Source organism: Malania oleifera, chromosome 7 (genome assembly GCF_029873635.1).
Source record: "Malania oleifera isolate guangnan ecotype guangnan chromosome 7, ASM2987363v1, whole genome shotgun sequence".
Classification (NCBI taxonomy): Eukaryota; Viridiplantae; Streptophyta; class Magnoliopsida; order Santalales; family Ximeniaceae; genus Malania; species Malania oleifera.
The window spans coordinates 51,381,655-51,394,393 of record NC_080423.1 but is presented as its reverse complement, the minus strand read 5'-3'; the positions used below and the strand labels follow the sequence as shown (position 1 = coordinate 51,394,393).

Genomic DNA, 12,739 nt, shown 5'->3' with positions numbered 1-12,739 from the left:
ATAGTTGCGCTGAATTGGGCTAAAAATCCAATATGGTTATCCTGCATATCAGAGCTTGCTTTACTATATAATTTTTTGGAAATCATATTAGAAAAGGATAATGCAATACATCAGAGGGCAGGAAGTCCTCCTCAAATAAAAATATATAATTAAGAAAAAAAAACTAAAACAAGAAGGTTTTCAAGTCACGAGCTATGCAATAAAAATCCAATGTTTGTGTAATGGACTTCCATCACTATTTTTTTTGGCTTCTTTTTTCTGTTTTGCTTTGTTTTTGTTATTTTTTTTTCTTTTGTTTTTATTTTTGTTTTAGCATTCTCCTGTTTTTTATTTATTCCTCACTCCTATAAAGTACTTCCCTTATTCTTCTACATAGTAGTATCTCAATGGGGAAGTATCCACCACATTGATTGTATTGGGCCGATCTTGTTCTTCAAAGCTCTTGAGTTTTAGCTGAATAACATATTTGACCCGCTTTTTTCTTCTATAAATGAAGTGGAACCTTTGTTATTGCTTTTTATTATGAATCAAGTCTAAACTGTCGTGTGCGCTAGCTATGTCTGGTTAGCTATCCGTACTAGGCTAACGGTTAAGTGAACCATTCAATGACATAGGGTAGCAAAGGTGCACCAATCGTCCGGAGCACGATCGAGAACTAGAGTATATCTTATCCAATGAACACGAGAACACCCCGTACATGAACCGTAGGCTATTACATATAGGTGACTGAATCCCTAGCTAGGCTATCCTTTACCCTAGGGTCTCATCACAATCAAAGATGTAAACTTGCATGGAAAGTAAAGACATGGAATTTAAAGTGCATGTATTTAAATGAAAGCAGAGTAAAGAAAGTATGTAAAAAGGGATTCGATTGCAACTCAATAGCTTGTCACTAGAAATCAAGATTACAAACAAAATCCAACTATCTACGCGGCAGCGCAAAGAACTCAAAGGTTGTCACAGGCCTTCGACAAATCCAAACACATAACAAGTGCAAGAATTGAAATCAAAGTAGTAAATCCTATTATAAATGGCACCCAAAGACTCTCTAGGTCTATCACTAACCAAAGAGTGGCCAAAGGGGAACCCTAGACACATAGACGAATCTAGCTTTTATACCCAAAAGGGTTTACAAAGGTTTGAATTCAAAATAGGAAAGCTCTGCAGAAAATCTTGCAAAGTAGTTCGTGTCTGGTGACTAGGTTGCACCCATATCTTCCCCTGGTTGCACCCAGGTCAAGGCTCATGGGAATTCTCGGATTCAAACTTCAGGCATTCTCGACCTAGTCGCGCCTGTAGATCTTCTTGGTCACGCCGATGGTTGAGACTTGCAAGATTTCAGCTTAAGTAATTCTTCAGGATCTCGACATGGTTGCCCCTTAAGGTCTCCTTGTCGAGTTGTTGGTCGAGACTCTTGGTATTTTTGGTTCAGTCAGTCTTAGTTTCTCGACCTAGTCGCCCCTCATGGTCACTTGGTCGAGCACTTGGTCGAACCTTACATCATTTCTCTTCTAGTCTGAACCTTAGGGTCTTCTTCTGTGACATGGTCGCACCCTGTATTGGCTGGTTGCACCACATGGTCGAACCATGCCATGTTTCCTTTGATTACTTGAGGCTTTAAGGGCTTGATTGAGCATCTGATTTGAACTTTGTGCTTCCCAATTACTCCTTTGGCTTCTCGTACTACTTAACTCTCCGGTTTGAAGAAAGCTTGCATAACTCCGAACTATGATAAGAAAGGGTATTTACAAGATAGATGAGAACAAAACAAAGATAAGTGGAGGCCTAAAATGATAGGTTCGCCAAGACTTGGGTCCTTAACTACCAAAGATAAAATTTATAACCTAACTAACCCGATTTTTGTGGAACAGTGAGTAAGTCGAGTGTCAATCCTCAGGGACTCAAGTGCAGTTGTTCACCACTTCTAGCCTAATTTACTACACTTTTCGAAAAAAGGGAAAAAGGAGAGATTTTGAAAGTGTTTTTTCTAACAACTACGAAAGCATGTAAATTTATATTAATACTACTCCTACAAAGCAGGTCTCAAATTATGAATCAAGCCTAGACTGTCGTGTGCGCTAGCTATGTCCAGTTAGCTATCCATACTAGGCTAACAATTAAGTGAACCATTCGATGACATAGGGTAGCGAAGATGCACGAATCGTCCAAAGCACAATCAGGAACCAGGGGTATACCCTATTCAACAATCACGAGAACTATAGGTGACTAAATCCTTAGCTAGACTATCCTTTACCCTAGGGTCTCATCACAATCAAAGATGTAAACTTGCATGGAAAGTAAATACATGGAATTTAAAGTGCATGTATTTAAATGAAAGTAGAGTAAAGAAAGCATGTAAAAATGGACTCAATTGCAACTCAATGGCTTGTCACCAGCAATCAAGATTACAACCAACAAGGAACTCGAAGGTTGGCATAGGCCTTTGACGAATCCAACCATATAAATAGTACAAGAATTGAAATCTAAGCAATAAATCCTACTCTAAATGGCACCCAAAGACTCTCTAGGTCTGTCACTAACCAAAGAGAGGCCAAAGGGAAATCTTAGACACATAGACGAAGCTAACTTTTATACTCAAAAGGGTTTATGAAGGCTTGAATTCAAAACAAGAAAGTTCTGCAGAAAATCTCACAAAGCGGTTCGCGTCTAGTGACCAAGTTGCACCCATATCTTCCCTTGGTCGTGCCCTAGTCGAGGCTCATGGAAATTCTTGGATTCAAACTTTAGGCATTCTCGACCTGGTCGCGCCTATAGATTTTCCTGGTCGCGCCGATGGTCGAGATTTGTAGGGTCTCAGCATCAGTAATTCTATAGGATCTTGACCTGGTCGCCCCCTAAGGTCTCCTGGTCGAGTTGTTGGTTGAGACTTTTGGTATTTTTGGCTTATTTAGTCTCAGGTTCTCGAACTAGTCGCCCCTTAGGGTCACTTGGTCGAGCACTTGGTCGAACCTTGCAACATTTCTCTTTCAGTCTGAACCTTGGGGTCATCTTCTGTGACCTGGTCACACCCTGTGTTGGATGGTCGCACCACATGGTCGAACCATGTCTTGTTTCCTTTGATTACTTCAGGCTTTAGGGGCTTGGTTAAGCATCTAATTTGAGCTTTGTGCTTCCCAATTACTCCCTCGGCTTCCCATATTGCTTAACTCCTCTATTTTAGTTTGTTTTTTCCTAAAACATGAACAAACCTTGCATAACTCCGAACTATGATAAGAAATGGTATTTACAAGATAAATGAGAACAAAACAAAGGTAAATGGGGGTCTAAAATACTACATTTTAGGAACACACCACAGTTGTAATGCCCCGAACCCTTAAACCCGGTTCTGGCGCGTTATACCTGATAAAATCCTGATAATCCATAATTAACATAACATACATAGCGGAAAACATAATCATAATCTCCATATAACAATATACCAGAGTTTACTAATTTCTATCTATAATCCAAAATATCCATCCAACACCTAGATTTCCATATATACATACATCTCCAAAAGCATTTCAGTATTTTCACAACCATTCCGTTCTCAATTGGCTTAAAACATAAAAACTTAAAACATAAATATTTACATTCCCCCAAAGTATATGAAAATATACCCTTTCTCTTTATACAATCCTCAGAAGGCTAAAAACCCTCGAGCTCTCTAAGCCTGACATCAAGGATGTCCTGAAAAAGAAATAATCATATTCGGGTGAGACACATCTCAATAAGGGAAGAAACAATATATTAAAACAGCGTGTGGCCAACATGAGGTAAAAAGATATAATTTTTATTTCATTTTCAAATCATCATATAACATTGAAATCTTTTTCTGAACCTAAACAATCACATGCAAATATTTAACCCACGAGATTACCCAAGGATAGGGGTGATTACCCGCCCATACAAGTAGCACCCTTCTACTCTAGTACTTAGGTAACCCTAAGGTCACAATTAAAACATACCAGAGCACTCACCTTACTCAGTAAGCCCTCAAGTGTAAGATTAATCTCGTACTCACACAGTTCAACAATAGTTTACCGACAAAGACCCTAAGGATAGAGAAATCTACCTGCTCATACAAGTAGGTTCCCTCTGCCCTAGTACGTTATGCGGCTACTGCCATATCTATACCTACTAGTGCACTGGCCTTACTCGGCAAGCCCTCAGACGAAAGGTACGCCTCGCCCAATCATAACATGTTCTACGTACGTAAATATGTCTAATATCATAATACACTATTCTTTCTATCATTATTCATTCATTCATATCTTTTCATGTTCATAACTTAACATTTCATTGTGTTTCACTTTAAGTGACTCTTTCCCATTTGTATCATTCACGTTTCACATTTCATTTCATTGCATTGTCATTTCATTGCATAACATTTTTATTTCATTTCTTCGTACTACAGTTGCTCTTTAGCCATCATTTGTTAGTCCTCATAGAAATGCACTAGAATCTTCTATAGTTAGTCCATATAGAAATGCGCTAGAATCTACTAACATGGCTGTCTTTCAGCTGTCTTACATTTACATGGTTGCATTTAACATGCACAGACAACATTGTCTGTATCATATTTTATTCTCATTGCTTTACTTACTTAGCCTGCATCTCATACATTTAACATATATTTGCACAGAATCTCATGCCACACAATTTAATAGTAAAATTCATATATATATTCCTCATAAAATTAGCCAACCCACATTTAACATTTACATGCTCAAAATACATTTCATTTCTTATTTAATTCATCAGAAAATTCTTTTCACTTCTATTCATTCACTTTCACATATACACAACTATATCGACAATCCTAGGTTCAGAAAACATAAATTTCATGGCTGACATTTTAAACCCACATAAAAACATATATACATAAATAACACATAGTCATTTTTAATTCATGAAAAACCTGATTTAATATATAAATTTCTCCCTTACCTGAATTTTCGAACTACACCGACAGGGACTCCAGAAAAATACCTGCGGTGCTCACCCAGATCCTGAATAAAAAATTCTAGTTCCATGTAATTAATCCTGAATAAAATATTATTTTTAATATTTTATAGGGTCATAATTTTCAAATTAACAATTATACCCGCAAATTTAACTAATTTACCAAATTTCCCAAACTCCCACTCTCGCTTTGGAGTGGGACATAGAAAACTCCAATTGAAAAATTACCTACGCCAAAATGACGACGACGACTAGGACCCCGTGGTGGTGTCTGATCGTCGATTTAAACGTATATTTATAAAGAAATTCAAAAAATGGGGAAAAGTTACTGTAACAACCTGGCCCTTTACACGGACTCAGGTGTCACTCACATACATCAAATAGCTATACCTGTTCAAGATATGGAAACAACCCGCCTTAAACAGGGACATACGGGTGTAAATCATACATAATCATGATGTAAATGTCGTGGAAAAACATAAACATCTATTGGGATTACTACTAGCCTTATACCAGAGTTCACTAATACATCTATAATTTACATACATTCGGACTTAGAGTAATCGTCATATTACAACCCTCCAAAAAGGACTTTCATCAAGTTTAGTACAAAATTTAGATGCTTACGTAAGCTAACCAAAATAACCTCCCCAGTCCCTTTATCTACTAGGACCGACGCACGGACAAACCTGAAAACAAAGGTTATAAGATAGGGTGAGACACCTCTCAGTAAGGAAGGAGTTACAACAGTGCGTGACTGCATACATGCATATTTTCATTCAACATCTGGAATATAAATCAAATATTTTCAATATATAGTAGTGCATCAAGTATATCATTATTCATATTACAAAATTCCCACATTTGTCTTTCGACCATTTAATGATTTATCAGATGACCAACAGCAAAATATCCCTATAACCAGTTTTACCCCATGGATTGGGTTGTGCACTGGTACTCGTCTAATGCCCTGTTCGTGCAGACACTTCCGAGTACATACATACGATCCGACTGCCCCCATTGGCCCAATATCAGCCAATGGTTTCACCCTGCTAGCCGACCATCTTGGTACCCACATTGTTTAATACGTGTGGTTGCACGTGTACATCTAGCTACGATATCGTGCCGTATCATATAACAGTTGTTTCATTTCACCCTGCAAAGGAAGTATTTTTCAACCCTCCTAAGACTCTCAAGATGTGGTTTCGTGTCATAAATTTAATTTATACAAATATGATAACCTGCGCATTTCCAGTATTTTTCACAAATTCACATAATAGCATTGGGTTCAAACCGGTGTCTTTCCACTCAGTTTACCCTTCTTTGTTTACTAATGCCGCTTGGTGCATCACCAGCCTCTGTTTATTCACATTATCAGTATAACAAATTTGGAACTTCGTTCCCATATTCTATATCAGTAGTATAGAAAATACATTCATTTCCATTTCAACATATATCACACAAGTTTAATACAAAAACCCTCTAAATGATAGAAATTTAATGTACATAGTTTAACTGAATAAATAAAGGAATCGAGCCACTCCTACTATTGTATAAACACAAATAACGATGTTTGTAAACTTTGGAGATCATATGTCGAAATCCTCGTTTTTACCAAAAATCGTAAAATCGTCAAACCGGCATTTCTATTTGGTAGAATGTCACAAATAAGTAGTTAAATCATAGATAATAACATAAACTAGTTTTTTAGCGGTTTAGTTTTCCAAAATAGCTGTTGTAATCAAATTCCGCTTACCTTATACTCAAAATGAAAGTTCGTATGAAAACTATCCAAATCGACAACCTGAGATCCTGAAAACCTAAAACCACAGAACATAACCTTACTATGTTTTCTACTGGTATCCAAATATCCAATCAAAATTAGGATCAAATTCCTACCTTGATTCTTGGGAAAATCCGAAACTCTCCGAAACGACGATCTGATCCACTAAAAGTATAGAGTTTCTTCTTCTGATCCACGCAGTACCCTCTGTTTTTGGAAACGGACGACAAACGGCGAAGGATCTTAGAGAGAGAGAGAGAGAGAGAATGAGAGAATTTATAGAATAAATCCTAAGTTAGCCCTTAAGTAATCTAAATAAATATCTCCTCCAAAATATTTATATATAATTATCTCAAAATATCTCTTTTCAAAATATCTTCTCCAAAATATCTCTTTATTTATTTATTTATTTTAATTTTATTTATTTATTTATTTATTTTATTATTATTATTTTTTTCTCGGGTTCGGGTTACTACAATCTCCCCTCCTTATAAGCATTTCATCCCCGAAATTCACCAACTGATACCAAGCATACTCTACCTTATGTCGGAGACCTACAGAAGAGTTGGCAGCCACCCTCAAAGCAGCTCCGACCCGAAGTTATTATCTACCCTCGCTTATGGAGGAGGAATACCGTGGTTACAATGTGATGCTTCGGAAGATTACACACACACACAAAACTCTCCTGAAGACCATACCACCTATACTACTATACATAACTACGTACCATCCGAAAATAACTGCGGGTAATTCTGGCATATTTTTGACTCTAACTCCCACGAAGCTTCCTCCACTGTATGGTTACGCCATAATACATTCACTAGCGGTATTTCCCTAGTCCGTAACTGCTGAACTTTTTGATCTAATATCAGTATTGGTACCTCTTCATTTGATAAAGTATCACTGATCTCTAGAGGTTCGTAACTCAGTACATGCGATGGATCTGGTATGTACTTCCTTAGTACAGACACGTGAAATACATCATGAACTCGGGATAATGCTGGAGGTAAAGCCACTCGATAAGCAACCGAACCTATCCTTTCAAGGATTTCAAAAGGCCCGACATATCGAGGACTTAGTTTCCCCTTCTTCCCGAATCTCATCACCCCTTTCATCGGAGCGATTCTCAAGAATACCATATCTCCTACTTCAAATTCCAACTCTCACCAACGAGTATCAGCATAACTCTTCTATCGACTCTGAGCTGCTTTAATTCTTTCCCTGATCAATGCGACCTTTGCAGAGGTCTGCTGAATTAATTCTGGACCTAGTATCTGCCGCTCACCTACCTGATCCCAGTACAACGGAGATCGACACCGACGACCGTACAAAGGCTCATAAGGTGCCATCTTTATGCTCACCTGGTAACTGTTGTTATATGCAAATTCAACAAGTGGTAGATATCGTATCCAACTATTACCAAAATCTAGTATACAAGCCCGCAACATATCTTCTAATGTCTGAATAGTTCTCTCTGACTGTCCATCCGTCTGTGGGTGAAAAGACGTACTGAACATCAATCACAATCCCAAGGCATCCTGTAAACTTTTCCAGAAATGAGATGTAAAATGCGGATCTTGATTTGAAACAATAGATATAGGAACAACATGGAGTCGTACCACCTCCTGCACATAAAGTTCTGCCAGGCTATTCAGAGAGTAGCTGACTCTGATTAGAATGAAGTGTGCAGTCTTCGTCAACCGATCTACTATAACCCATATGGCATTCTACCCATACATCGCCGCAGGTAAACCTGTCACAAAATCCATCGAGACATGTTCCCACTTCCACTCAGGGACTTCGAGTGGTTGAAGTGGTCCTGCTAGCTTCTAATGTTCTGCTTTAATCTGCTGACATGTCAGACACTGTTCTGCAAATCAGGCGATCTCTTTTTTCATATTAGACCACCAGAAAGATTCCCTCAAATCCTGGTACATTTTCGTACTACCAGGATGTACAGTGTAGAGCGAACGATGTGCCTCCTCTAGAATAACCCGTTTAATCACGGCATCATTCGGAATGCAAACCCTGCTGTAGAATCTTAGTATCCCATCACCAGAAATACTGAAGTCTGGCTTTAAACCATTCCGAACTCCTTCTATAACCTCAACTAACTCTGGATCCTCTTTTTGCGCTACACGGATCATCTCTTGTAAGGTCGATTGCACCACCAAGCTAGCAAGGACAGCCTGATGATTTCTTTCTACCACTTCCAAGCCCAACCTTTCCAGGTCCATACAAATTTGGTGCTGAACTCTAATCGCTAAAGCAGACGCATCAACAGACTTCCGACTCAGAGCATTAGCTACCACATTAGCCTTTACTGGGTGATAGCTAATAACACAGTCGTAGTCTTTAATCAACTCTGGCCACTTGCGTTGTCTCATGTTCAGCTCCTTCAGGGTGAAAAGGTACTTAAGACTTTTATGGTCAATAAAAATCTCGCACTTTTCAACATACAAGTAATGCCTCCAAATTTTTAATGCAAATAATACCGCTGCTAATTCCATATCATGTGTCGGGTAGTTCTTCTCGTACTCTTTAAGTTGCCGAGAAGCGTAAGCAATTACTCTGCTCTACTGCATTAGAACACAACCAAGACCCTTCTTAGAGGCGTCACTATAAATAACGAATCCACCATCCCCTGAAGGAATGGTCAGGATTAGAGCAGTAACCAGTCACCGTTTCAGCTCCTGGAAACTCAACTCACACTCCTCAGTCCAAACGTACCTCACGTTCTTTCTTGTGAGTCGCGTCAAAGGACCTGCTAAACTGGAAAACCCTTCAACAAAACGACAGTAGTAACCTGCAAAACCTAAAAAGCTTCTGACTTCCTGAACATTCTTTGGTCTCGCCCAGTCCACTACTGTTTCAACTTTACTTGGGTCCATGGATACACCTTCCTTGGACACGACATGACCAAGAAACGCAATCTGCTTTAGCCAGAACTCACACTTCTTCAATTTAGCATACAATTTCTTATTCCTAAGAATTTGCAAGACAAGCTTCAAATGCCCCTCATGCTCTGCAGCGTTCCTAGAATACACTAGGATGTCGTCGATAAATACCACGACGAACTGGTCTAAATATTCGTGAAAGATCCTGTTCATCAAATCCATAAACGCTACAGGTGCATTAGTCAAACCAAAAGGCATAACCATAAATTCATAATGGTCATTTCGAGTTCGAAACGCCATCTTAGGAATGTCTTCCGCTTTCACCTTCAACTGGTGATACCCAGATCGTAGATCAATCTTAGAGTAGATCTGTGTGCCCTGAAGCTGGTCAAACAGATCATCGATCCGAGGTAGCGGATATTTATTCTTTACCATCACCTTGTTCAGTTCTCTGTAGTCGATGCACATCCTCATCGACCCATCCCTCTTCTTAACAAACAAAACGGGCGCTCCCCAAGGAGAAACATTAGGACGAATGTACCCCTTATCTAGGCGCTCCTGAAGTTGTTCCTTCAGTTCTTTCAATTTAGCTAGAGTCATATGGTACAGAGCTTTCGATATCGGCTCCGTACCTAGAACTAGCTCTATCGTGAATTCCACTTCCCTATCCGGAGGTAACCCTGGCAAGTCCTCTAGAAACACGTCAGGGAACTCGCACACTACAACAATTGTTTCCAACTTATTTTCTTTAACCGATGTATCTTTCACAAATGCCAAATACCCTTGGCAGCCATCTAGGAGTAGCCTCCTAGCTTGTAAAGATGAAAGGATCCATGGTGCAGAACGCACACATGACCCCTGGAATCTGAAGTCCTGCTCTCCTAGTGGGTTAAACAACACCTCCCGTGCGGCAATCAATACTAGCATAACTGGCCGACAACTAGTTCATCCCAAGGATGATATCAAAACTATGCATGTCATAAACCACTAGGTTAACTGGTAGTATTCTTCCCTAAATTTCCACAGGGAAGTTACGGACTAACCTACTACACCCGACTGCAGACCCAGACGGCGTAGTCACTACTAGTTCATAATCCAACAGTTGCACCTCCAAACCACATAGTTTAACAAAATCACGAGAAATAAAAGAATGCGTAGCTCCAGAATCAAAAAGTACTACAGCTTCATGAAAAAACACATAAATAGTACTTGTGACCACGTCACCAGCGTTCTCAACGACACCAAGAGTCAGAGAATATACCCTAGCCTGGGCAGTACCCCCCTGCTGGCCGCCACGCTGTGTCGGAGCATTCCCTCTGTATTGCTGCTGCATGACTCCATCATTCCTCTACCTTGTATAGTCTCTCATCTGATGTCCTTGTTTACCACACCACATACAGGCTCCCATAGACAACCAACACTGCCCCTGGTGTTTCTTACCACATAAAGAGCAACGTGGAAGACTTGCGGTATTCTGGGACGTGCCACCACTATTTTTCTTCCACTTACTCTGTCCTGCCCCAGATGAATAATTAGGAGGCGCTAGCCTCTTCTTCGTAACCTGAACTTCTGCATCCTCTAGTAAACACTCCTCTGCTACCGTGGTTTTATCAACCAACATAGCAAAATCCTGCAACTGCAGAATTGCCGTCTACTTACGGATCTCGCTCCTCAGACCCCTCTGAAACTTCCAAGCCTTCTTTGCTTCATTAGGAATCACGAATGGGGCAAATCGAGACAGCTCCTAGAACTTGGCAACGTACTGCTGCACTGTCAGTGAACCCTGCGTCAAATTTATAAATTCCTCCATTTTCGCGTTTCTAATTGTGGCCGAAAAATAACGTTCAAAGAAGAGCTCTTTGAATCGGGCCCATGTCAACACTATCGGTATCGGTTGGTGCTCCTCCATCTGCTTTACCGATCCCCACCATCTCTCAGCCTCCCCTGCCAACTTAAACGTGGCGAAGGTGACTTTCTGCTTTTCAGTGCAATTTAACACACCTAAGATCTTCTCGATCTCTTGGATCCAATTCTCAACATGAACTAGATCTGTACCACCTACAAAAGCAGAGGGCTTCAATCTGGTGAACTGCTCAATGGAGCAACCCAACTCAGTCATAGGACGATCCTACCCTCTATTCATTCGCACTACCTCAGTCATAAGCTACTGTGCGAATTCACGTAACACACTAATAGAGTCGTTACCAGCCTCGGGGCCGGCACCCTCACTACTACTACCACCTATATTGGAAGTGATATCCCTAGATTCTATCCTGAAAATATTTACGAGAATCCATTAGAAGGTAATAGCCTAAGCATCAATTAACACTATCATACTATAGACTCAGTTCCTTAAATCCACATCCTGAATATCGATGTACTCCATTAATTTAACATCATCATTCTAACTCAAGTTTTGCCTTTCCACTTGGAAACAACATCATCAATAGATTGCCATGATTTTCTAAACCCTTCGAACGATCCAAAAAAACACAGAAGTCTGCCAATTGTTTTCGTCTCCACGTATGCAAAACAAAACTCAAGGTCATATCCATGTCCTATACTTTAGTATATTCTAGACTGTAACAACTAGCAACTTCTTAGTTTAGCACATATCCCTAACCAGGCAGCATGAATCAAATTATACTTCTGACTGGCTATGGGCTCTAATACCAACTGTAATGACCCGGCCCTTTACACAGACTCAGGTGTCACTCACATACATCAAATACCTATACCTGTTCAAGATATGGAAACAACCCACCCTAAACAGGGACATACGGGTGTAAATCATACATAATCATGATATAAATGTCGTGGAAAAACATAAACATCCATTGGGATTACTACTAGCCTTATACCAGAGTTTACTAATACATCCATAATTTACATACATTCGTACTTAGAGTAATCGACATATTACAACCCTCCAAAAAGGACTTTCATCAAGTTTAGTACAAAATTTAGATTCTTACGTAAGCTAACCAAAATAACCTCCCCAGTCCCTTTGTCTACTAGGACCGACACACGGACGGACCTGAAAACAAAGGTTGTAAGATAGAGTGAGACACCTCTCAGTAAGGAAGAAGGAGTT

General features: G+C 39.6%; 1 protein-coding gene across 1 annotated transcript in view; it reads left to right on the top strand.

The window, feature by feature from the left end:
* Positions 1 to 12,739, top strand: part of LOC131159914 (probable LRR receptor-like serine/threonine-protein kinase At1g56140) — a 135,881-nt gene that overhangs the window by 100,138 nt on the left and 23,004 nt on the right. The window lies entirely within an intron of this gene.